Source organism: Misgurnus anguillicaudatus, chromosome 15 (assembly GCF_027580225.2).
Source record: "Misgurnus anguillicaudatus chromosome 15, ASM2758022v2, whole genome shotgun sequence".
NCBI classification, from domain to species: domain Eukaryota; kingdom Metazoa; phylum Chordata; class Actinopteri; order Cypriniformes; family Cobitidae; genus Misgurnus; species Misgurnus anguillicaudatus.
Genome location: NC_073351.2, coordinates 20902392 through 20930021, shown reverse-complemented (window position 1 = coordinate 20930021; position 27630 = coordinate 20902392). Strand labels below are relative to the sequence as shown.

General features: G+C 40.0%; 1 long non-coding RNA gene across 1 annotated transcript in view; it reads right to left on the bottom strand.

Moving 5' to 3' along the window:
• LOC129419615 (uncharacterized) overlaps positions 1 to 27630 on the bottom strand; it is a 353983-nt gene that overhangs the window by 7501 nt on the left and 318852 nt on the right. Inside the window, exon 6 of the long non-coding RNA XR_012357709.1 lies at positions 12069 to 12239. This is a non-coding gene — a long non-coding RNA (uncharacterized lncRNA). The remainder of the gene's footprint in view (positions 1 to 12068; positions 12240 to 27630) is intronic.

The following is a 27630-nucleotide window of genomic DNA, read 5'->3' as shown; positions in this document are numbered from 1 at the left end:
TTCTATACCAAGAAAGTGACAAGATGAAAACCACTATTTTGTGTTACAAACTTTCACATGGCATCTTTAGGTTATAAAAACATTAAAAATTCTAATCCATAATTTGATTTTCAAGGATGTATTATAAAAACTTAATATTTTTCCGCAAAAAATGTATTTTTTTCCAAAATGCTATAAATCTATTGAATCAATATATAAATGTGCATTCATCTTTGCCATGTTATATTCATTTAGTTGACTAGTGGTATAGAGGGTTTCATCGGACGCACGTGCACACGTCTGGATCCGAACTTTACTTCGTCGAAAATAACAAATGTTTTGGTTTCCTAGGTAATCTATGTGTTGCTTTTTTGCTTGTTATTTAAATAAACTACGTTTAAAGAACTTTGTTGTTATTTATTCTTAGCGGAGTTTACCGGAAGTTACATGCGGACCGCGACAGCCGCTTGTTTATGTTGTTGCTGAAACCGTCTATACACTGATTAAAAAAACATTAATCAAAACACTCACTTTGTCACATTAAGAACATTGTCATTACTACTGTCATCCTTGGGACGTTGTCACTGAACTTTTTTGACAGCGATCAGCTGTAAAATGTTTTGGTCCTGCTCGATTTTCATTGACTTTGAGTAAAATAATGGAAAGTTTTTCATATGAGAACAAGTACCAGCCGGCATTTTTCCTTCGCCTGAGTGCCTCTTATGTAAATTATTTGATTTGATGGTTTATGTTTCTTCAATCCAACAGAAAACCACCACAGGTTTAACAATGCCATCACAAGTATTATTTTGTTTTTGTTTGTTGATCACGAAGTACAAAGTAGATGAGGAAAACTACGATTCTGTGTGTTTTGAAAGCGCTGCCTTTATTGTTTACACTACCCAGTCTCACAAAGGTTCGTGATATAGTCACGTATTTTTTTTATTCTTTTTTCGTGATATTATCACGAATTTCTGCGTTTTTTCATGATCCTATAACGAATTCCTGTTTTCGTGTGATTATCACGTATTGGTTACTCAACTGCTTTTTTATTTTTAAACCATTGTCGCTTGGGTTTAGGGTTAGATTTGGTGCTTGCATTAGAATGTCAGTTTATATATTGGTTTATACAATTTTTTCTGATTTTTTTTATATGTCGCCTGGCGTTAGGGTTAGAGTTGGGTTTGGGTAGGGATGTAATTTTATGTAAATCTAACCCTACACCGAAGCAACCATGGTAAGAAAATAGGACAAAACAGTTGAGTAACCAAATACGTGATAATCGCATGAAAACAGGAATTCGTTATACGATCACGAAAAAACACAGAAATTCCTGATAATATCACGAAAAAAGAATTTAAAAAATACGTGACTATATAACAAAATTTCGTGAGACTGGGCTGTGTTTACAATGCGTGGAATGCTGCGCTGTGATTTGTTGAGCGGATTTATTGCATTCTGCAGAAAAGGAGGACTGGCATTTGTCGTGGTTTGGAAAAAAAGAGAGAAAAAAATGACAGAATAACACGACGGATATCGGATTTTGCGTGAAATAAAAAATATTCTTTTTACAAGTCACGTTCTTACTAATCCCATTTTTCAAACTTTAGTTAGTGTGTAATGTTGCTGTTAGAGCATAAATAATATTTGCAAAATGGTAAAGCTCAAAGTTCACTGCCAGGCGATTTATTTTCTTTAACAGAATTCCCCTTTCAAAGACTACAGAGAACGGCCTGTTTGGACTACAGCCCTCTACTTCCTGCTTTAATGACGTCACTAGAACAGTTTTTGGACTAAACTCCGCCCACAGCAATACGTGAGTCACCAGCTTTGGCCCAAATGACTCTGCTAAGCTAAGCTGCTGTCGAATCACAACACACTAATTAAGCTACACAATCAGAACTCGTTACGTATTTCTGAAGGAGGGACTTCACATAACAAGGAAGACATCAGCCTGTTTTGAGAACAGTGAAAACAGCGCTATACAGATAAGTTAATTGTGTGAAAAATACCGCGTTTTTTTTTTAAACGTGAAACATGAACACATGTTATATTGCACACTATAAACACAATCAAAGCTTCAAAACACAGAAAGAACGGGACCTTTAAAACTGACCAGATACAATACTAATCTCTCTCTCTCTCTCTCTCTCTCTCTCTCTATATATATATATATATATATATATATATATATATATATATATATATATATATATATATATATATATATGTGTATAGAAGTTGTGTTTGAGGATAATTTAAACACATTGCATTTTTAAGCAAAAACACCAAACCTACATTAAGTAATACACAAGAAAAACTGTAGCATAAACTTTCTCATTAATTCATTTATTCATTTACAGTAACCCACACAGGATAAAATGAGAACAAAAAAAAAAACTTTTACTGTGATCATTCAATTCACTTCGCTGTGTTTTTACAAAAAAACATTTTGCATAAAATAATATGAGAACTAAAGAGGAATCACATTTCGAAAGTTCACAAAAATACATACGTATCCATTTTTAGATCATTTACACATTAAAAATACAAAGAAATGTGTCATGGTATGCTCTCCCGGGACTTCTTCAGAAATATTTAGAGTAAAAGAATATGCAGTGCCCCTCCTGGGACTGATAAGACTCTCAGGCCTTTAAGATTTTTTTCGTCCAAACTGACATTTTCTCTCGGCCTTTCAGCCTTATTCCCAACCGCCTCGATAGGACCACTTTCATGTTTTGTTTTCAAATTCCTTTTTTGTTGCTAACTAACACAGCTTGACAGGACGGTGGTGAACTTATCTCAAGGAGTGTGGTTTCACAGTGCATGTGTCTTTTCAGCCACATGTAGCACTTAGCACGTTTTTCCCCCCTCCCTCATTTTAGCCTGTGGCAGCTATCAGGTCTGTGTTGTGTTTAATGGCATCTCAAGCTTTGGACCACTGATACCAGCCCAAGCGGTCAGAGTGTTAGGACTCCTCCGATATCTATTACAATTAGTTTTTGATTAAGGGGACCGCTTGGCCGTTTGAAGCCTTTAATGTTGTGTCAACCGGTTGATGATGGAGAGAGAAGCATGGACGCCTCCCAGAAACAAAGAGGCTGGTAAAAGGCTCCAAGTGAACCATTTTATCTTTCTAATGGAAACCAGATGACCATTCGTTTCTCTCCATTTTTTTAAGAAACTATTTTTTGGGAGGTGAGATAGACAGCTCTCCCACTCCCAAGTTTTTGGCTGTTGGATTTCCTCACTTCAGCAGAAGTATCTATCGGATATTTGTTTGAGGGAGGTTTCGGGATTGTAATGGAGCTTTAGGGATGGCAAACAATAAAATCATTTCTTAATTAACACCGACCTGAGTTGCTAAGGTTACCCCTGACCTTTGGAATAAGCACAGCAATAGATAGCAAATAGCACCGATTTACTTAAAGCACTCTTGAGAAACACAGGCTTTAACTGAATGGCATAAGATTTAAGTAGACCATGAATTACAAGCATTACAATGTATGAAAAGCCATATTACAATAAGTGACCTCTAGAAAAGTGTTGGGGAAAACAAACAATTAAATTCCACCAGTTTAGAGAAATGTTAACAATGTTTTGAATTTATTCTTAAGTGTTTAAAAGTGTGCCGCATGCTTGTGTAATATTAAAAGCAAATGCCGCAATGTTAATATATAAGCTGTTACTGTCATTGTCTGGAATTTCTGAATGTCCAAAACTCAAACACCTCAAAGTAATTGATGGAGAAAGGTCAAATGGTATCTCTTTAAATTCTTTCAAAAATTGAATTAAAAAGAATTAATTCATAAATATCTCAGTTACACCAGCGTAAATGCTCAACATATTTCCTTATATAAAACCCCTTTTTCATCATGCTTTTGATTAACCCTTAAAGACTGCCAAGGACAAGATTAATAAAAAATAAACTTAGTGTGGAGAGGAATTGTCTGTTTCCCATTACAAAGTGAAGAGCTTTAAAGTAGCCTTGAATCTCTTTCATTACGACTAAGATCGCGTTCATTAAGACACGCTGAAAATGTTTGATCACATCACACGATTTGATGAATGCACCAAAACAACAATTCCCTTAAAAAAAAAGCCAAAGTGAATGTTTGCTTCCTTCAAGGACAGCGTTTAAGATTTATTCCAAATAGTGGAGGTTATGAAGTCTAATTTCTAATTACATTTCACGAATATCTACAACAGTACTTGGTTAAGTCAAACAGATTTAAATTTCCGTTAATAATAGTTTGAATCGTGAGAAAGTTCATGATTACAGTTTCTGAGCAGAGGAAGATACAAGTACTTGAACCAAAAACTATCAGCTTGTTCTGTTTTGTTTTCTGAAACGCTCACACACACACACACTCACAGAAGAGAAAGCTCTGGCATGCAGGCGGGCTGATAAGTTGCAGCTTGTGCAGTTTCGCTCAGTTTACTTTATCCCTGGGCTGGAAATGACCTTGTGAACTTCAGTGTTTTTTTTTTCTTTTCCTTCGTTCGTTCTATGTCTCTCGGCCCCTCTCTCTCTCTCTCTCTAACCTGCGTTGTACAGTCAACAAGCCACCCACAGTACAGTGCGGTACCTGCATGAATGTGCTAATGGCTGTTGACAAGTGTGGTTTACTGGACTAACACAGGTGTGTGTCTCTCCTACAGAACTGGTGGTTGGATTCAGAACAGCTCACAGGCTGTTGTCCTATAGCGATTCCTATTTGTTTCTTTAGCACCCTCGCGGACCTGAATTCGCCTAACGTGCTTTTGTACACACATGGCCTGTAACCCAGCAAGCTGTGGCTTAATCATTACCGCGACCCGCTTATCTGTTCGTCAAGCAGGTAACCATTAATAGGTGTTTACTTTCCGATGACCTCTGCAAATGTGCACAGGCCCTTTGCCCCGTGAATGTCAACACAGGCTTGATTTCATTCTCCCTTACTTTTTTCTTTTTCACTTCATGACCCAGCTGTGGTCTTGACCTAGCAAGGCCACATTTTTTTGCCTTGAAAAAACTGTGAGGGAGTTTGAAAACAGCACAAAATTACTTTGCAGTCAAACCGAGGGTCAACCTCTGAAAAGCAAAAATGCTGCACAAATGTAAACATGATAAGGGAAAGACATTTACGTTTTTTTTTAAATGGATAACTCTGATGCTGAATTCAGATCGGAGCCCAGCTTTAACCTGTTGTAAAATTTTCTATAAATGCACAACTAGTACAGCGCATTCTGTATTAATGCACCAAGATCCTATGTTGCCTAGCAACCGCAAACAGCCTACATGAAGTATATTACTCGGTGGATGAATTGTTTATTCATAATATTATTAATAATAAATTGAACTGCATATTAAACTTAATCACAATGCAGTTGTTGCTGTTTTATAAAAGCAATAAGCCACTCAACTCAGCTTCACGTTACTAAGAGAATGCCTTGTATGGACATCCTCTCATGGCTTTATTTTAAGACTTTAAAACCCCAATGCTACAGTGACTAACAATACACACGAGTCTATCTAAAATGCATTCTTCTATATCTTCCCAACGTTTGAGTTTCGTTTGAACTTGAGCTTCATTTATTACATCGACCCCACTTTAAAAAACAGCCCGCCCCCCAACCCCAGTGTTCAAAACTCCACCTTGCACATGTCCACATGTCTCTCCCTCCCTCTCTTTAGCTGCCGTCCAAATGATAACTCGCCCTTTGTCTCTCTTACTGAGCTGGGTAATATATAGCTGTGAGGCATCCTGACATAGTTATATTTGCTTGTGTCCTAGAAAAGACAAGGAGACTCAATTACAATGGCAGCAGAGCGAGTGCCTTTACGAATGTCAACGCTTCGCCCAGACGCGGCGTGATGAATAACACCTGACCTCACACCAGGCGCCCATTTCTCAGCAGTCCGTGCACAAGTGTGGACTAGTAAATGAGAAATCAGGATGGGGTAGGCAGCGGTGGTGCGTGAGGTGCGAGGGGGCTCTGTTTTTTAGAAGCGTATGTGTGTATGTGTTTGTGTGAGGCCAGAGGGCACGAAGATGAGACAAACATTGGACGTCCTTGCTTGCACTGCCTGTTGAGCGAGGATCAGAGCAGACGTGGTGGAATTGTAAGCAGTTGTTTAAAGCTTTCGGGCAGGGGGTTCGAGGGTGATCCGTCGGGAGGGTCGACGGCAGGATGGCCATGGCCGTTCTGCCGTTTTTGATGCTCTCCTGCAGGACGAGAACTAACATGTATCGTCTTCATCACACGCTCTGTTTGTCCACACACACATAGGCACACAAACAGCACCGGCTGCCTGGCCGCCAGCAGCCTTCTTTCACTCTGGGCAGAGCGTAATCCTTGTTGACAGAGAGCGAGTGTGGATATTAGGTCACTTGTGTTTTCATGCTGTACTGTAAAGCACTTAGCGGCTACAGTCGGCTGTGGTGTCCAGACTCACACCAGAGCCGTGGCGGTTCAGGGCACCTCTCCACTGGGAAAAGAGACCTCTCCATCCTGCCACTGCACCGTCTGACCCTGGCAGGACGACGGGCGAGGAGCGGTGGGTGGCGGGGTCAGTAACGCTGCCCTGGGCGAACTCGGAGGGCAAGCAGGGGAGTCCCTGGCCTCCTGGGAGAGGGAGGGAGCAAAGAAGGAGGGAGAGAGAGAGCGAGGGAGGGAGAGCAGAGAAGAAGGAGGGTGGAATGAGCAACAGGCAGACACAAGGGCAAAGGCAGATGTGTGCAAGGATAGATGAGAAGATAAATCACGGGCTGTCAGAGCCCTAGGCATTTGCATTCCTGAAATGGATCTTGCGACGGCGGTGGGGTGGGGAGACCTCTGCGCACAGTCCAGCGCACCATCAAAAGTGGATAAAAATCTGAAGAGTTTGCGCACAGTATGAAAGATGCCGCATAAATTACAAAGCAAAGAGTCTTTGGTTGAGGTGCCGTCAAAATGCTTTTAAAGGCTATCAAGAAATCTATCTAGAAGTACTATCAAGAAGTACAGAGCAATTTAATAAATAATAAAGAATGGGTGGTGGAGAAATACAAACCAATATTTAACTTTTACTTGTTCTTTTTGCAGTTTCAAGAAAAGCACAGGTTTGAAACCCACTGTCAAAGTTCAGAGGACACACGATATTGGAGGTTGAGGGGAGTCATCTAATCATAGTTTATGGTTGGCAGGCAGTCTGTGATGTATCGTACCTCTGTCCTGGACTTATTCAATGTCATATAGAAGGACAGGCCACCCTTTTGAGATCTCATAAGCTAGACTTAGATTGGGTTGATACCTTGACTACAAGAAACTAAATTTTTTTTAATTTGAATTGAAAACATGAATTATAAAAAAGCTAAATATAAACAATAAACAATATTATATATATTAAATTAATCTAATATTATATTATGTAGAAGTTAAATATTTAAGGCAATAAAACTGTAAAACTTACAGCACCACTCTCTATTGTAGCAGTGCACTGTGTTAATTGGGAAAAACATTATATGTTTATTGCAATTCTCTTTTTTATTTATCCTTTTTTTGCATACATTAAATAAAGGATTTCCATTTTAGTATTAGCACACTTTTAAATATGCTGATGTTGAAACCATGCAAAAAGTCATTCTAACTAAATAATGACTTAACCTCCTAAGACCTGGTGTGTCCACATACACGGACAACACATTTTTTGTTGTTTGAACCATAATACTTAATTCTGTGTAACTGGAACCTGTTGTACACACATGTGGACAATTACACTGCTTCATGTTCAATGAAAAATATTTGGTTATAATATTTATTGGTTCTTCCTAACCCCAAAATCTCAGGTCTTAGGAGGTTAAATAGGCAATATTATCTTCCTGAATGGTGCAAGAGCACTTTCTACCATAGTGCATGGAAAAAATAAGTGCCTTGACCAGGTTTCAAATCATTACGCTGGTATCCAAAGTGTCAGTGAAACAGTTAAGCAACATCAAATGATGCCATTGGCTTTGCGGACCTTTTTCCATGATGTCAATAGCATAGTGAAACTCAAAGAGGATTACGGTCTAAATCTATCTTTAAGGCTCCCAACTAAATTGACTTGGCTAACTGCATACGGAGGACCGAACCAACATGTTTCTGTTTCCTTGGGTGATGACGGGAGCTGGGCCATTACGGTTGCCATACAGAGGGGTGCTGGGGGACAGAGAGCAAAAGAAGAGAGAGAGAGAGAAATTAAGGCTCATGGTGGGAGGTTCGCTGGAGAGTGGAAAGGGTGGGGAAACTGTCATCAGAAAACCCTTGTCGGCCCGGAATGAGGAGTGTTGAGTAACTAATGAGAATGTTTTACACAAGAAATGTATCATGGCTGAGAAGACACATCTGGGTATGCACTCACACAAAGAGTCATCTAGCTCCAAAAGATTTTTTATTGCTCTAAGTGCAATCCTCCCATTTGAAAGCGAGCCAGAGAGCGAGAGGGAGAGAGTAAGATTCAGAGGACAGCAGGAAACAGCTGGGTTTCCTAAGCAGAACGACTGGTAAGGATGACGGGAGAGAGGGATGGCTTTCTTTAGAGAATATGAAGGAGGAATATAAACTCAAGAGAAGTTGCTGGGAAGAAAGCCATGAAACAAGTGAGTAAAAAAAGCAGTGGAAAACCAAGATGGACAAGATCAAGATCAGGGCCAAGGAGGGGAGATTATGAAGAACTAATAATGAAACATTGCAACAGCGTGAAGGGAGGGGGAGTGTTGGCGGTTTAGGAAAACAAACGAGAGAGAGAGATAGTCGCCAAAATAAGCGGAAATGTAATGTGAGAGAGGCAGGAAAAGGGATGCATGGCTCTGATTTGTGAGATGAGATGAACTGAAACGGGATGGAAGCAAATTCCAGGAAGACATCTGAAAGCCAGAAAATGAAGTCACCTGTGCAAATAATGCTCATATTTACTCATTGTGGAATAATCTTATGACAGTTCCACGTTTTATCTATCTTGGTCAGAGCTCTCAGGAAGAGGCCTGGGTTCAGGAAAACAAACACAACCGCTAAACCGCAGAGAAATCATGTGCACATCCCCAGTTTTCCGAATGCCGCAGCAATTGCTACCCCAACAAGTATGACCTCTCAGGACCAACAAACTATGACCACCTATAAAAATAACATAAATTAGGACAATACGTTTGTTGACTTATTCTGCACAGCATGTTTGCTGTAACGTTTCCTCCAGTAGTTCAAAATGATGCCCCAAATAGTATCAGCGGCAATAAGAAAATCAACCCATGCAAACTTAAACATGGGATGTGAACACATGTTCCCAACTAGTCTGCCAATTACTCTACCTCAGATTTACTGTTGTTCTCAATTAAAGAGCCGTTTGGCAACAAACAATTACATGTGTTGTGATGCTGCGGTTCAGCCAAGTTAATGTTTTATATTATGGAGCTCCCGCACCACTCGCCAGGCCAGAACCCATGCTGTTTAGTACGTACTTTACTTAACAAGGTATTCATAAGTCATTATACATGCCAAAGTTCTGCTGGTCAGTAATGAGCGAAACAAAAAAGAGCAAAAAAAGCCCTCTGCTTATAGACGACAATTGCAGGAGCTCTTTCCAAATATTCCAACTCGTAAACATTTCAAAATCTATTACAGGGTGCAACGGCTTTACAAATCCAAGGATTTTCATCAACCGCTGCCTTTAGGAATTGATTTGCTAGTATTTTAATGGACTTGATTCAAAGGATGACTGTATATTCTCGACTGACATTTATAGTACACACAGGGCTCCCTGTTTGAAAACTTCATGAAGGACTTCAGGAAGGACTCAAAGTGTTTCAAAAGGTGATGAGCAATGAATGCTTCATCTGTCTAAAAAGACACATTTGTACCATCCCATAAACCTCAATCTGGCCGAACGGTCTACGTACCGACTCGTCGCGTTTCAGGAAATAATTAAGGGCAGCGTAATATTTCGAGCACTTCAAACGGAAGTCACATATTTGTAGTTGAATGTCTGAGCTCTCTTTTAAGCCACTTAATGTGTGCAATCCGATATAGTGTTTGCAAACCGTTTACTCATGACCTGTGCTCTCTCTTTCCTTAAGCCATTCAAGAGAGCCGGCAAAAGCAAAGTGCCTTTTAAGGCCCTGAGTATTGCCAGAGTCCTCCTTATATTACTGATGATATCTTTACCGAGGGCTTCGCTGACAAGAGCCCAGGGATCAAAACTGCCCATAAAGCAGATGGGAAATTACATCTCATCCCAGGCCCTCCGCTCAAATGGCCTGTCTGTTGATGCAGCGAGCTCGTGCTGTCTTTAAACAGAGACTTAGCCTCCGACCCCAACCACCACTCCTCCAACTCCATATGATCGGAGTAGGGAAACTACCGGAGGTAGTCAAACTGGGAGGAGTACAGCTGGACAACTGCACTGACTGGAAATCAGCCATGATGCTGGAGCTTTGATGGCTGTGCTGGTAGTAGATATCTAATACAGAATATGCAAATCTGTTATTTATTACAGTTTACTTTATTATGGACACCTGCCTCCACAGACAAGACCAGGGCTACCTTAATTTTAATACGACTGTACTCGATTAGACCTTTCCTAAATTCTGACATTCCATCCCGTGAAGTCTTAGTTTGACTAAATATCAGCTGGAATTGGAATGAGCGAGAGAGAAAATTCATTGTGCCGTAATCCCTTAAGCCCTCCAGGGATGGCCTCTGACCAGGGCATATGAGATCCACTACCCAGCGCTAATCTGTTCCCAACACTGATGAACCCAGAAAGTGGCTCTTGCGGTTAACAAACTGTCCACGGATGGATTATCCAGTTTGCAGCGATGCAAAGTTCAGAATGCAGCAGCTGTAATCCCAATGTCTCGATGACACACGTGCCGGGTGCCTTGCACTCAATAAGCACAAGCATGGCCCGAAGAATTGTGTTTATCCATTCATCCATGTTCATTCCCCCCAGTCTGTGACACAGGCACTGATCACTTTATCCCTCTGTTCTAATGACAGAAACACAGAGCTAGCACACTTCTGTCACGCACAACGCAAATCCCCTGACCTCGCCTCTCAGTCGCAAACCAATATCTATTCAGTGCAAACATGTATAATTCTTCACAGAAGTGCTGCTATGGTAAATCATATGTGACCAAAATATTGAACTGCTGTTCTCTTATGTACACCTTAACCTATGATGACTGTGCAGACTGTACAGCAATGCTTGAACACGTGAAAAAAAAGAACGAAGGCCACGGGAGAATACTTTATTTTTTTGTAAAAAGACCTGATAAATTACCCTTTGCACTTACATTTTCAGTTGAATTTATAGAATGATGACACACTTAGAAATGTATTTTAATTCAACAAATGAATTGATCTAGAGAGAGGTTGCTTACGTGAATCTGTGCTGTACCTATTTACGAGATGTCTGAAGAACAATTCGGGTTATACAAAAAACAACCTTGAGAGGAAGACACTTATTTCATACAATGAGGGATTCGTCTTAAAATGCGAGGTTTCTTGTTGTAAATGGGCACGTAATCCCGCAACTGCGGTATTAGTTTCTGTACTCCATTTCTGAAGTGTTATGCACTAATATTCATTGGTGGATGCTATTGAGAGCAGCCCCCATCCAACCTAATGGATGAGCAAAAGTGTATGTGTGTGTAAGTGACGAGGGAATGGTTTAGGAACTGTTCAATAGCTTTTATTTGAGAAAAAGACCTTCAAACTGTAAGGTTATTTTATTTTTTTAAACTATGGGTTTGCATAAATGTAGTGAGCTGCACTCCTACACATATCACATTTTTAAAAAACACCACATCAGGGATCAGTCCCATCATTTTGAGAATGGTGACCTGACACCTTTAAATATTTAAAAGCCCAGACAGGTCAAAATGCCATTAACTTGCTTCATTTAAAATGTACAACACATCTCCCTCTAAAATTCAAGCACCCATGTTTAAAATAATAAATTTAGATTTTTCTTTATCCCATAAGAGTCATTTATTTAGCAATTCCTTTGTGCCAGTAGAAATTCCAAAACGTAAATAATTATATAGACAGAACGGAAGAGGAAAATCTTGTAGTAAACCTGTAATGGTTACCTTTGTTGGTGGCCCCATTCTTATCTGCATTAAACTGAACTGTTTTATGATGTATGAGTCACTCCAGATGCACTTTCTTCTGGCACTGGTCAGATCCAGAGTCTGTATTGCAGTGCACATATCTTCGTTCGCATGCTTTTTCATCAGTGACCTTGATCATTTCAGCCATGTCTATAAACAACAATAAACAGCTGTGTGTTTAAAATGCATTAATACATTAAATTTATTATTTATTATTGATTTTCATAATCAAGCCAAGACACTTACTGAAATGTATGAGAGTACTCAAATGCATATCCTTGATGTGACTAATTGATCTTAGGTTTCAGACACTCAACTAATCTTAAAAGCAGAAAGCTTACGTTCCCATTTACAAGCATGTCAGAATGTTCTGTTCAGACTAATGATAAGTAATAAACCTGCAAAATTTAAGCTAAAATAGGCAGATTCTTTTACAGTACCTGTTTGAAGCATACAATCATTTTTCATAATGTTTTATATTTTTCTTTTTTATAAGAAAAAAAGGCTTCTATTTTAACAATCTCAGCACATGGTCTAAACTACATGCCACAAGTGCACTTAGGACATGTCCGAATCCACTTTTGCTTTAGTTTAACGATAAAAAAGGCACGCCAGGCACATGGTCCAAAAGGGATATAACTATCATAAACCAATCAGAGTCTCATCTCCAATTCCCAGTTGCACTTGCACTATGGCAAATTCGCTATTAACAGGGCAGAATTTTCAAGAACAATGACTGAATCCTTCTTCAGAGAGAAAATCAATTTAATTCGTAATTACAGAAAATAGGTCATTCTGACAGATGTAATGAGTCTTGACTATCCATTATGACATGTAGGCATCTTTATCTTTACGTACACCATAATAATCTTTTACATTGTAATTCTTTCATTTTTAATATTTGGTATGTTTATGTGCTGTTGCGCGTCTCTGTGTGTGTAATGAGCGCATGTTGTACACATGCCTATAGGCCCATATTACTAAACTAAAAACAATGCGCTTGAAGACACCTAATTTTTAAACCAGCATTTTTGCCTATAGGCGAACAGATGAGCGCAAGTACATTGGCTATTTAAACAACGTGGTGCTGGACGTGAAAATGATAACTGCATCAGACTAAAACTAGCAAGAAACACTTTGTCGCCGCCTGCATTGTGCCATGTGTAAGATATAGCGCTTAATCTCTTAAAGAGCCACTATTTTCCATTTCATGATTTTACATTTTTTGGCTTGTTATTGTTGTGCGTAGGTCCTACGGCGTAGATTTTCATTTATACTTTTGGGTCATCATTCGCGTCAATGTGCAAACACACATGCAGGCCGCTGGTAGGCAGTAGCACACGTGAAAAATCAGTCAATGAAAAATCAGCTTGGCAAGTTTAACCCACATCCAAAGAAGAAACAGCAACTTGTTGTGTATGTTTTGAGATGATCAGCAGTGATGGAAGTAAATAAACAGCGACTAATGTTGCAGTTTGAGTTAAATCACCCCTTAAAGGACAAGTTCGGTATTTTACACTTAAAGCTCTGTTTTCAGATTGTTTATGATGAAACGGTTTTGACTGAAATTTGGACATAGGATGCTGTCCCCAGAATTTTCGGGTGTTTGTTCTATCACCTCCCACCTCTACAATGGGTTTATAGGTGCACTGGAACAATCCTTCCTAAAATGCATTAAACTTTCATTTACAAAGACGTGAAACTCACAGAGTGGTCAGGGGTGTTCACTGATATGCTCACACAAAAATCACTGCAAAAGATGCTTTCCAACAGGTTTTATCGTAGTTTTTGTCCAACTCCATTGACTTGTATTAGATGTGCTGTGAGGTACCGTATTACTCCACGCCGGGCAGACCCGTCGCCAGACCTCAGTCTTAAGGGGGGCATATGAAATGCATGGGAGGGCACACTTATTATTAGCCTACAGTACGTATACTTATAATAATATATACTCTATTCGCGCAGCACGTAATCACCACGTTAAACAACCATCAGCAATATGACCAGATAGCCTATAGCAGGGGTCTCCAACACGTCGCTCGCGAGCTACTGGTAGCTCGTGTCTTAATTGCAGGTAGCTCGCTCGTGGTTATGGCGCATTTGGATGTCTGGTTAAGTGCCTGTGGTACGTAAACTGGGTGCGTGTTTGACATCGCGTTGTAGACCGGCGTATCATATGACATCGGTAATTTAACATGTATGATCCAAAAACAAACAGAGTCTGTGAACCCCGCGTCACGGCAACCGGACGATCCGTGCGACGCTTTGAAGCTGAACACACCTCGAGTCGAGGCGCTATGGTTAAAAAGGATGCCGTGATTTTCGGATTCACTTCGTCACAAGTTCAATATCATAAACATCAAATGTCAAGAAATAGAGAGCCATACGAGCATTACATCTTGACTGAGAACAGGTGAGAGGATGACATGACACAGCTAACGTTAATCGCTAAAATGATAGCAAAAGACTTAAGGCTGTTTATTATTATGAAGCTTGTGCTTTGACTGGACGTGTTTAAAAGCATGCTGATGATGTGCATCCACAACAGGAGTTAAACTTCTCTCCTGTACATAACTTAGTTTAAGTCTTGCATTTTGTGCAGATGCACGTTGTATAATACATTTATGTTGTATCAAGGCTTAATATTATGTAGAGTCAGTGCGTCATACAGTATATAAGCGCATCAGTTTGTGTTTATTAACCCTTTAGTTTCACTTGATCACGCAACTTTTCCTGTTAGAGGTTTCTGTTAAAACATCTTTTTAATTAATAATCTATGTGTTCATTTTTCTGTCGCAGTTTCTTCAAAATTAAGTTTTATTTGAGTGTTTTTAATAAAAATATTTTCATTTTCACAATGGATTAACTGAGGGCAGGGCAATGAAAAGGGCATCTCGTTTTTCAGACCTATGGATTAATCGAAATGAAAAAATGACATACATGCACATCCCTATATGAATCCAAAATACTATATGTATGTTTGGATCCTCTTTCTAAATCTGATCTTTAATAAATGATTTTTTTTATTCAAAATGTGTTTTTTTTGGAAGAATCCTATCATATCTAAGAGGTGATAAAAAGTATAAATAAAGACAACATGAACGTTTTTTTGTTGTTGTTGTTTAAAAGGATTTGTTCTTTCATTTGATGTATCGTATGTTTATGTTAAAAGAAAAGCATTTTCTTGAAGGTATTAAAATTTTGTGAAAAATATAAAAAAAATGCTGGCACTGGCTGGCAACTTAAAAAAAAATGCTGTAGTGGAAAGAGTTCAAATCAAAGTGAGTTAATAGATCGTTGTCTATTAACTCACTAATTTAGGTATTACGTGACACAAGTAGCTCTTGACCACTTTTATTTTTTAGAAAGTAGCTCTCCCATGAAAAAAGGTTGGAGACCCCTGGCCTATAGCCTACACACCACATTACATATAGAAACAATTTTATGAATATCCATAAATCTATACAACATATTACATGTAACACCAGAGACATCTCTCAAACATTGCATTTTAAAGCAGTCAACAGAGGGATATGCATTGCCATGAGACACGTGCACACACACACACACACACACACACACACACACACATTCACACACACGCACGCAGACTTTGAACCTACGGTACTGTGGAGGCAAGCGCTGTCGTCTCTCCCTCCTGTCAGCACAGCGGCAGGCGGCGTTTCTCAGAGCAGAAGCTCCTCATTAATAAAGTGTCCACTCGGAATTAAACTTGTGAGTGAGGTCCTTTTCAGAAGCAAGCTGAATCACCGCAGTGATCAAGTCCATATCTTCTGAATGTAGTAGTATGTTAGGCCCGGGGTCGGGCTCCACGGTAGAGTTCTTCACGGGTCCACTTAGATCCGAAAACCCAAGGTCCGACCCGAGACCCGATCGGGTTCGGGTCTAAAAGTTTCACATGTGCCTCGGACACGAGTCGGGTACAACAATAGCGGCATCGGGTCTCGGGTAATTTAAAAATGAATGTGTTTTTTCTGAACGGACCCGAGAAGACCCGAACTCTCTCGCCTGTGTGCGTCAATGTCCTTTTCAAACCTCTTATCTGTTTGCCAAGAGCGCTTGCGACATTGTGTGGTTGTCGGAAGGTTCATTTTCGTTGAGACAAACATGTCAGTCAATTATAAATTTACATTTTAGCGGTTACGTTGGTGTCGTCGTCAGATAACAAAGTAAAACGAATGGAGCAGCTCGCCAGATTGGTTGCAAGGCCACCGGAGTTTCTTTCTGTCTGACTGCTGCGCGTCTTTTGGAGACTGTTGTTGGGCTTTTAACCATTTGCGGATAATATCCATCTTAAAGCAGTAGCTAAGCGAAAACTCATCCAGTTTAAAAAAAGTGCGGTAACTGTTGAGCGGCTACACTGACGTAGGCTACGTCACATATGTGTCGTACGTAGCCTCGTGATAGGCTGTTGCAGTGTAGCTAGATTCCCATCAATCAAACAAAATCACACCATTGTTTTTTATATTTTTAATGTTTTAATTATAAAGAATACAACATTAATGCAACACAAAATTAGCAACATTAATAATTTAAAATGACAGTATTTTTTTAAATACTGGGGGGGCACAAGCGTCCTTGAGGGCGGGCCCGGCCCCCTAAGGCCCGCCCATAGCGACGGGTGTGACGCCGGGAACTTTGTTTGTATTCTTGCAATTGGTAAAGGCGGATTATCGCGACCAACTGGGCTGGAGTGTCTACAATTCAAGCTCTCAGCAGAAGAATGTACGGGTGTGAGGCGTTTGGAAAAATAGGTCCACAAGTTTACAACGAATGCTAAAACACCTGTTGGAAAGCATCTTTTCCAGCGATTTTTGTGTGAGCATATCAGTGAACAACCCTGCCCACTTGGTGAGTTTCACGTCTTTGTGAACAAAAGTTTAATGCATTTTAGGAAGGATTGTTCCAGTGCACCTATACACCCATTGTAGAAAGCATAGCATAGCTAATCATAGCTTACATCAACTTTTACTAGCAGTGATTTTAAATGGATTGCTCCAAATAGCATGACAAACTTTACCTGTCGAGTAGAAACTTCGCGTGGGAAGCCCAATCTGTGTAGGCCAGCGTACTTTTAGCGTACGCCAACGTGTGAAATAGTCTCCCAAAAACACTCTGGTCTTGTTTCTTTCTTCATAGGCCTTTCTCTTCTTGTCATACAATTCGTAGACACCTTTTCTCTTGCGACCCTCAGACATTTTGAAAAAACACGATGAAAACGCAAGCTTCACTGAATGGCTGAAACCGTAGACCACCACACATATACACCTGAAAGTGTGCATGTGCAGAAAGCGAACCTAGGGACGAGCACGTACGACGGCCTTACGTCAACATATCACCAGAATGATTGTCAACTGGGATGACCAATAGTCTTGATGATCCACCCGAAAAAAAAAATCTTCCGCTATACTTTTAAGTAATTTTGTTTTTTAAAGGGCCCCTAACCTAGGTTTTTTCAGCAATATTGAAATAGTCTCGAGTATTCAAAAGTTTCAGCTCAAAATACACCACAGATCTTTCATTATATGATGTTGAATATGGCCATTTGTGGCTGCAATGAAAAACACACTGTTTTTGTGTGTGTCTCTTTAAATACAAAGAAAGCTTCTGTTCCCCTCCCCGTATGCAAAGTAGGGGGTAGAACGTTTACACATGTGTTTTGGACTACTTCAAAGCATGTGTTTCTGCCAGAAGGTTAAACTACCCTCTCATAAGGCGGAGTCTGTAAGCAGTTGTAGTTGGGGCGTAATCAATGTGACATCACATTGATAGGGAATCCCCAACAGCCTGTTTTGCGTGACTGTTGCGGTTTAAACTACACAAAGAAGAATAGATGGATTCGTATAATAACAAGAGGTTTCTGCACACACACTCGCGACTCATTTTCTGATAGAAACACATTTAAAAGTGCATTTTTAGGTTGGGGGGGCTTTAAGTAAATATATCTCAATTCACAAATACTTAGTAACAAAGACATTCATTTGTGCAATGCAATTTGTGTTATCTCCAGAGATTTTGATGTAACAGGATGGGTCACTCATCTCCCCACTCTCAGACCTTCACTTAATGTTTCACATGGTTTCCGGGGCGACCGCTGGAGGCTCTTGTTTTTCATAAACATCCTTGTCCCAACAGATACTTGACACCCACACTGCACTGCAATGTAAATAAACACGGCTGCACACCCAGGTGGTAATTAGTTAGGTTTAGCTTGAAACTGGCTTATTATTAACCTTCACATAAGTATTGACTACACTACAAATGACATTTTTTTGAGATATAAATATCTGACCTAAATCATTGACATATTTAATAAAAATGTATGCACACAAGTACGATCTAAGAAAGAAACTTTTACCTACGTTACAATCCACATTAACTCAAACGCGCTAGCGCACATGCGCGCATGCTCACTCGATTTACGCAGGTTGGCTAGGAACCAGACTTTGCAAAGAGAAAAATCTCCCCGCTTGCAAGCCTGATAGAGACCATTGAGCAGGAGACCCCACACAAAGTCCAATAGCGATGGGAATCAGCTGCAAATATGTGACATAATCACATTAGTGTCTTAAAGGACACAAAGCGCTTAGTCAACTTCCCTTGATCAAGGCACATCTGGAGAAGCGGGGGACTGAAGCGCTGGTCCTGGCTTTCCCCGGCTAAAATTGAAACAAGCTGTAATGCCATGCTGCTGGGCCGCAACGGAGCAAGAACCATGACACAATAATGGATTGCTCCGGCAACGCTGTGGTAAATGCAATGCTTGTGAAAAAGGAAGAAGACAAAAAGTAGGAAGAAAAAACAGTGGATTTTAAAAAAGGGTTTGAGAATGACGCCCACAGCTTTCCCAGGGAGAGTGAACTATGACCTAAAGAGGGATGATGGAAATTTGTTAAATGTGTCTGCAACAAAACAAAGACAGACCATACGTTAGGAAGTGGCACATTGTATAAAGTACATTGTGTGGGAAATCTTATAAATGATACAAATAAATGCAAACTTTGGCAAGGAAAAAAATGCATTAGTAAATCTGATAAGGGAGATCAAAAAGATTTTTAGCATTACCACGATGCCTCGGAAAGTTTCGAGAGCTTGCTATTCATTACTACATACGTTCCAATTAGGTAGCAAACTCTGCTTGCTTTCACATAACCTTTTAGTAATATTTTCCAGGGCCCCTTGTGACATAGTGTAACACTGCATTTCTTCCTCACCCTGTCCAAGAAAAAAGGCAGACCTTTGTTTTAGCTTCACAGTCGCTGTGAGAAAAAGGACCTGCTCATCGTATAAACACCCACCTCAACATGCTCCGGCACAGCACTAGGAGCTAATTACAAACACTGCTTGTGCTAAAACCCCACTTGTAGACGGCAAACAAAAAGAAAAAGCTGGGGGAGCGAGAGGGTGAGAGAGAAAAGTGACAGAAAGTGAAAGGGGCCCAGCAAGGAAGGGGGAGATGGAGGGTGGTGAGGGGGGATTGAAGAGGCTAATGAATCTATAGGAAACACCACTCCGCTGACACGTGAAACGCTCCTATTCACCGCCCAACGGGACTTAAAGAATGTTCAGCCTTTTGTCTCGTCCCTAATTCCTCAAGAAGAGATGGGACGTAAAAGGTGTGTGTGTGTGTGTGTGTGTGGAGAGGGGCTTCCTTAGCGGCAGTGCTTATCCCCTGAGTTTTAGCACCTATCAATACAGTGGAAAGTAATACAGTCTAAAACCTTAAAAGACTTATTTAGGATATAATTAATCTTTTGGGAAATCATCTACTCCTGTTAAGACACTCCCAAGAGAGCAGTACGTCTTACACATTTGTGGTTGACATAAATTGGATCAATAGTCTATTTTGAGTTACGTATAATTACTAAATATCCTAATATCTCAATTGCATACCGGTTTTTGTAACTCAGCTGGTAGAGCATTACATTAGCAGCACAAAAGCTTGAATGCACTGTAATGGCGCTTTTCCATTGCATAGTACCCCACGGTTTGGTTTTGGTTAGGTTAGGTCGGGTCAGCTCACCTCACTTGGCTTGGTTAGCTTTTCCATCGAGTTTATAGTGGGAGGGATTATAGGCGTGTCGTTATATTTGCGCTGCCTACTGCTGTGACATCATACAACTGAGAGCGTCATTGTACATTCCAATACATTCATTTATTTCTCAGTCTGCCACAAAAGTAAATTTGATCACCAAAAATAGATGTTTGCACTACCTCTGTCTCACATGACAGTTTCTGTACAAACACCAATGGTGTCAGTCGACGCATTTCGCCGAGCCTCATTTAAGTTGCATTTAAGCATATGTGCGGACGTGCACATCGTGAATGTGCTGCCAGAAACTGCAAGTCTGGAAAAAACTGTTATGGTGTCCCTGATTCTCAACCTGTGGATGTTTTCATCGCTAAAAGAGAGTTTGGGAACTTATAGCAGAGCACAGATGACAACATGTTTGCTTAAGACAGCGCAAGCTAGCATGAAGGTAAAGCTAATATTTTACATTATAGCGATGACGCTGGTAGTGATGATTCTCTCAGACCAATCAGTGATCTACAGTGTTTTCGCGTCACGTTTAGTATCAGCTGGGGTCGCTTGGAACCCTGACTGAGGTGGAACTTAAAAAAGTATCGGGTACTACGTACTGCACCCAGTGGAAAAGCCCCCAAAAGTAAACTAACCTGACCCAACCCAAACTGTGGGGTACGATGCAATGGAAAAGCGCCATATGTTGCTTTGGATAACAGCACCTGACAAATGTGTAAATGCTATGTAAATGTAAAAATTCAGCACACTTTCAGAAAAAAAATTATAAAAGTCATCACTGGGATGGTACCTTTAAAAATGTCCTAATATTGACCATTTTGAGGTACCAATTGTGTACCTTTGAGGTACCAATTTGCACCTTTTAGGTACAAATGTGTACTTTTTGAAAAGGTACCGCCCCAGTGACAACTTTTGTACCTATCTGAGAGTGTTTAAAAAGCGGTGAATATGCATACCATACGACACGTTGCATTGGTATTTTACCACCGCAACATATCACTCAGCCTAGAGACACAGCATCTAATCTGCGTTTGACCACATGTTTGTAGCGAGCATGTTGTGTGGTAATGTGGGAAAGCCACATGGCCGGTGTCCAGACCCCGAGTCTGTCCGTTCCCCCCACCTGCTTCCACCCTCTCCTCTGCACCAGAGCTTTGATACAATCTGCCGAATTTACCCCCAGGCTTTGACTGCACTTGTTACGCAGATAAAGCAGGGAGCTGGGGCCGACTCGAGATTCAAAACAGTTGTTCCCCTTGCCGCAGTGTGTACACATATGGCAATCGATCTAATAAGTAAATGTAACAAATTGGTCGAGCATTACTGTCAAGAATCGAAATAAACAACAAAATAACACACCGGCCGTTCGGTTTGCGTATAAATATGCATAAAAAAACACCGCGCCCCAAACTCACGTTCTTGCTCACTTTCACTCAGAGCAGAGCTGTGGTTACAGTCCTAGCTCCCATATGTAATTTGGCCTAATCAAGTCTTGCTCATAGACGCCTGGAGCAGTGAGATTGGCCTGATCTTAAAGTGCAGCATCAGCCACAAATTACAGGCTTTGATTTTGGGTTAAGTGCATGCCACTCCTATAAGAATAACAGTGACAGTTGTAATATGGAGGTAGTTAGACACCTGTAATAGAATGTAACCAGAGGACATGTGCTGCCAGAATTACAAAGCACACTGGGGATCTTATCCAGCAGCCAACCACAGACATATACAGTAGGCAGCATATATCACTGTAAGTAAAGAAAAGGCATTTGGTGACTCAAACTAAAAATACTAGATGTACAGTAAAAATAGATGTACAGTAGTTACAGATTAAGAAAAGTGTGCAATATTAGAACACATGATAGCTGCAAATTACCAGAAAAAAATACCAGATTAGATTAAAATCAGAAAAACAAACAAAAATCATTTAAAGCTAAGAAAGCGTGCATAGGGAGTCCGTGGGATTAATATTAAAAGTCCAAGTTGTTCTCTAATGCAGTAATGTCGGCCATTTCTACGGTTGAAAATTGAGAGTGTTGAGGATTAACACCAGTGCATTTGTGGCTCAGAGCTAATATGAAAACATTCAAGTGAATGCAGCACCAAGAATTTAACATTATATTCAGTTGTTACTGTACTCTGTCTCTTTCTCTCTCTCTCTCTCTCTTTGTAAAAATCGAGAATCGAATCGTGACCTTAGAATCGAAAATGTAATTGAATCGAGGATTGGAGAATTTCTGGAACACACTCATTTTGTACAAAACTCATCGATTTGAAAAGCTCTGTGTCCCTGATTGGCCAGCTAATCTTTATGTTGTGATTGGCCTGAATACCTCTGACGTCAGCTGGAAATGTGACGCTCCTTACCATGTATGAAAGATTCGCTTACACTGCAATGCTAACAGGAGATAATTTGCTGCACTGCATTCACTTGCTGACACTAGCACACGAAAATAAACCAAAACGAGTGCCTTGGCGGAAATGCGTAGATGGACGTTACGTCAAGGAATGAGGACACGAAGAGTGTCAAAATAAAGATACCTCATATCGATATGTTATGTGTGGCATCTAAGGCTACGTTTACATGGAAACGATCTGAAAAGAAACCACCAAAAGTGGCTTTGCATTATCACTTTTTATTCCGCGTTTATACGAGCATCTTGAGGGGGAAATCTGCGTGCATATTGTGACGCAAAAGTGTGTGATATTTGGTGTAGTATGCACTCCAGGCAGCTAGGTGGCAATGTGAAGCACTGACACAAAACAACATCAAGTCCGTGTGCCTGCGTACAACCTTCTTCCTGGTTCTCCCAGGTCTCGCCCCAAGCCTTCTGGTTTGCCAAATTGGCGTATCAACAGTTTGACTGAGGTAATTAATGCGCCTTCTCTGATAAGTAATACTAGCTGTGAATATTTCATACAACTGCTAAAAAGACTCTTGTATATTTATCAGAGCTGCTATAGCAACTTTAAGTTCCAACTTATGGAAACAATCCGACATGTTTGTTGTTATTTTCCTGAAATGGCGCATACCTATGACGTGAAGGCGTACGCGACGAGAGCCACCGTGAGCAGATTTTTGCGTTTTTACTCTTTAGACGAGAACGCGATGGTAGATCATTTTTAAGATTTCCACTCTGGAGGGTGGTTTCACTTTTTTGCATTTTTAAGCCCCCAAAATGCCGTCGCAGTGTAAACGAAAGACACATCCGATAAAATATTTTTACGTTTTCACCCTCGAGCGTTCTCGTGTAAACAGGCCCTAAGGGTGTCGCTATTTCGATTTTAAATCGAAATCGATCAAAATTAAGTCACAACCTCGAACTTCGAAAGGGGATCGTCGATGCTGCCACGACCCCATGTCACGTCCGGTTGGCTTGCCAAACGGGGGAAAAAACCTTTCAGAGGTGCCTTTAAAAACATCGGCCCAGTGGAACGCGATTTATATTTTAAATACGAGGGATGTATTGCTACAACTCCTTGAAATGCATAACATAAACAGGATTACTAACTAGTGATCTGACTTCGGACAGAGCTGCACGTGCGCGAGAGAGGCGCCAAGATGCAGCGAGTTATATTTTAAACAAAAAGTATAGTTTGCCTCAGCTCGCATGAAATGCATAAAACTGAACAAATACATTAGGATTACTACTTTAATTTATGTTTAGACTTTGGACAGATGTGAGAGCGCGTGCACCTGAGACTGAAAGAAGCGCATCTGCTTATGACGCGCTGGATTTATTTCAGATGCTAGGAGTCCAAGATGCGTGCATTAAGTCCACGTGCGTGCAAGAAGGAATCCTCTTTCTACAAGCTCTCGCGTAAAGTGAAGCCCACAAACCCCCATGCGAGGAAAAGAACGCAATGTGCATGTTAATGTGAAACTATGATAATAATAAATAATGGCATAGAATTTTTTGTCTTTCATAAAAAATGTAAAAATCGAGAATCGAATTGCGGCATTAGAATCGAAAATGTAATCGAATCGAGGATTTGGAGAACCGTGACACCCAGTTAATCGATGAAAAGATGCATATCGATGTATTGTTACACCTCAGAGATACATTCTGACCATTTTTAGATTCGATTTTATATTCAAAGTGTCTGTAGAGAATGTATTTCTTTGTTTCATTAATATGCAACTGAACATAATCAGTATTCAGAGAACAGCATGTTGTGTTGTTTTACAGCAATTACGAGTAATAAGAGAACAGAGATAACAGCCCTTTAAACAGCAGTTGTTATATGAACAATATATTGACTTTTTGTCAGACAGACACGTTCTCACCCGGGGAAAGATGAATGGAAGTTAGGAGTTTTAAGGATGCACAGTTAGAATCAGACTTTTTTTATATCACTAGCATCATGAATCGGCTAGCAGTCTGTTCAAACATGTGTTTGTGAGACAGGGCAAGCAGTCTGTGAGAGGCAACACATAACAGAGTGTAACTAATGCAAACTGTTCAAATACAATGTGATGTATTATAGCAATACTGTAGGTCACTTAAATTTTGATTGCATAACCACCTAAAAGAGTCTTATGCGTAACTCTAAAAATTTAAAGGTTGTGATAAATATTATATAAAATCCTCAAAAACATTTTTTTTTCTTTTTCTGTATAAAGCATCCAAACTCATGCTTACATTCTGAAAATCTGTTCCAGAGCAGATAGAAAACAGAAGAAGTTACAGTCAAGCTAGATCTCTAGTAAGAAAACAAAGAGGCTTTACAGCAATGCAGCTACAGTAATAACTGACAGCTGAATAGCAGGTTCCTGTTACATCTGGTAAGGGGTTTTACAGTAAAAGCGGACAGCATGTTTGGCAGATGAGTTGAAGATTGCAGCCAACAAAGAGAAGGGCAAACACCAAGGCTTTGGACTTTGCTCGGGGCGTGTGTGCGTATGTGTGTGTGGACAGTTAACCTGGTTTCTAGCCACGAGTCTTATGCAATGCAGCCAAGAGACAGCTTCCATCAAAGCTGACATCTCCAAATCACAAAACACCTCACATTTCTGTTTGTTTGAAGGTTATGTTGGAGAAGGTGTGTGGTTATGGCTCAGAGGAATGAGGCTTTGGGTATTTTACCCTGCTTGTGGCAACCCCATCTTAGGCGTCTGGTGGGCATTCTGCCAAGCGCTAGAGGCCTCTTGCTGTTTAACAACAATACATTTTCTGCTTCACACCATATTGCTGTTATATCATATAAACATGTCTAATTCCCCCCTTAAATTAAGCTGCTAGTGGCAGAACCAGACCATATTTGGGTAGACTAGGCTACTTCCAATGCCCTCTCTGACCCGAGAGGGGTCCTGACAACTTACATCTTAAACTAGAAAGCAGGAATTTATGGATTTACATGAACGTCAAAATGTCTCTTTGCCATCCCCTGATCATTGATTTCAGGCTTATGTCTGTGTAGTCTACCGACACAACCCAGAAAATTACATTGCAATTTGAATAATAACAAATCTCAAGGACAGAACGGTCGGCAAATATTTCTTTTTAACACTAAAGCTCATTTTAAAATATGATGATGCTGATACTCCACGTTTAAGTGAGTGGTACAAAAATGTAAAGAGTAAGAAAAGTGTATGAATATTTGACGATAACAAGTACTTCACATACGATTTAGTTTGAGCCGCCGATTATGTCCCTAATTTCATTTCACTTTGTGGGCCCCCCTCTTTCATTATACCTTAAAAAATGTAAAGCCCTTCAAACATCACCTTGAAAAGAAGGGATTGTGGCTAATTGAGCACTGTAGCAGCGTAATTGGGCCAAAGGACCTATCCACATGAAGAGGGTGACCTCTATAACCTAGTCCTGAAAAAGAGACAAAGCCAATGGGAGGGGTAATGTGAGCTAAGGGATTCTAACCCACCCTTGTGGGAGCTTGTTTCACACATACTGACCAAAGAAAGGCTTAATAACTTAACACGCTAGTATGTTTTTCCTCTTGTGGAGGATTTCTCCTTAAAACCTCAAACATTCTCACAGACCATTTCATAAAGACCCTTAAGATACCAGCTTAGTCCTATTTTAAAATATAGAGGGGTCATTAAAAATATAGGACACATATGAAGAGTTCAGATGCAAAACCCGCTAAGTGTGTCTGGTATCATTTTTTTGTTAATTAAAATTTTTATCAGACTCTTAGGGCCAAATTTACTAACAGCTTGCTCCAGCGCAAACCATCATTTTGCCGTTAAATAACGACTGTCGTGGTTTACTAAAGATGCGCAGTGAATTTTATGACTATTGTGCAAGCTTTAATCGTCATTGCCGTTGACGCGAAATGCATTCTGGGAAACTTGGCTGTCAGAAGTCCGCACAAGTCACCTCCTGATGCATCCTTGATAAAATGGGCGGATCAAGAACACATCCGGGGATGTTATGTGAACTTGGCTTGATGCGAAATTTGATTTGGAACAGTACTTGGGCCACGACTGATGATGTTTTACAAGAACACAAGTACAGACAAGAACGCATATTAGCATTATTATCAGACTCTTAGGGACAAATTTACTAACAGCTTGCACCAGCGCAAACCATAATTTTGCCGTTAAATAACGACTGTCGTGGTTTACTAAAGATGCGCAGTGAATCATAAGCGCTGAAAAGGTGTGGTCTAGTTATTTATTTATATGCATTTCAAAGAATTTCCCTTTCAGAAGCAACATTTTTGAGAGGAGATTATTTAAATGATTCAAACAACGCGTTTTAATAATGTTTGCACGAACGTTATGACTGGTATTTGCGCCATTATTTAACGCCGAAAAAAGCATGTCTTAAAGTGCACCTATTTCATTGCTAAAAAACTTTATTTTGTGTATTTGGTATAATACAATGTGTTCGCATGGTTTATGGTTAAAAAACACATTATTTTTTGTAGTTCCAGATTTTACTCTCTTCCTGAAAAGCACGGATTTGAAAAGCTCTGTGCCCTGATTGGCCAGCTAATTTGTACGTTGTGATTGTCCTGAATACCTCTGACGTCAGCCGGAAACGTGACGCTCCTTACCATGTTTGAAAGATTTGCGCACGATGCAATGCTAACAGGAGTTAACTTACAGTCTGTGAGTCGGAAGCGGGAGGAATTATGATAATGTCGGTCTTCTCTACATCACCAATCCCAGGAAGTAAACTGTTGCTTACAATCTGTGTCTTTTTTGTAGTCCAAGAAAAGAGATTTACATTGGAGACGATAACTCGCGTCATCGTTTACTTTGGGGAATGTACCTTTTGCATATTGTTAACAAGTACTAATACACACTTACACACCAAAGGAAATTTAAAAACGTGAATCGGACAATTGGTGCACTTTAAATTACTTTGCATTGAATGGCTACAATTATTGCTTTAATTAAATTACTTTGCATTGAATGGCTACAATTATTGCTTTAACATGTAAGAGTTTATTTGCAATGCTAGAAAAACTAATTATTCAAAAATATTGTTTGCCAAACCATGTTTTTTTTTA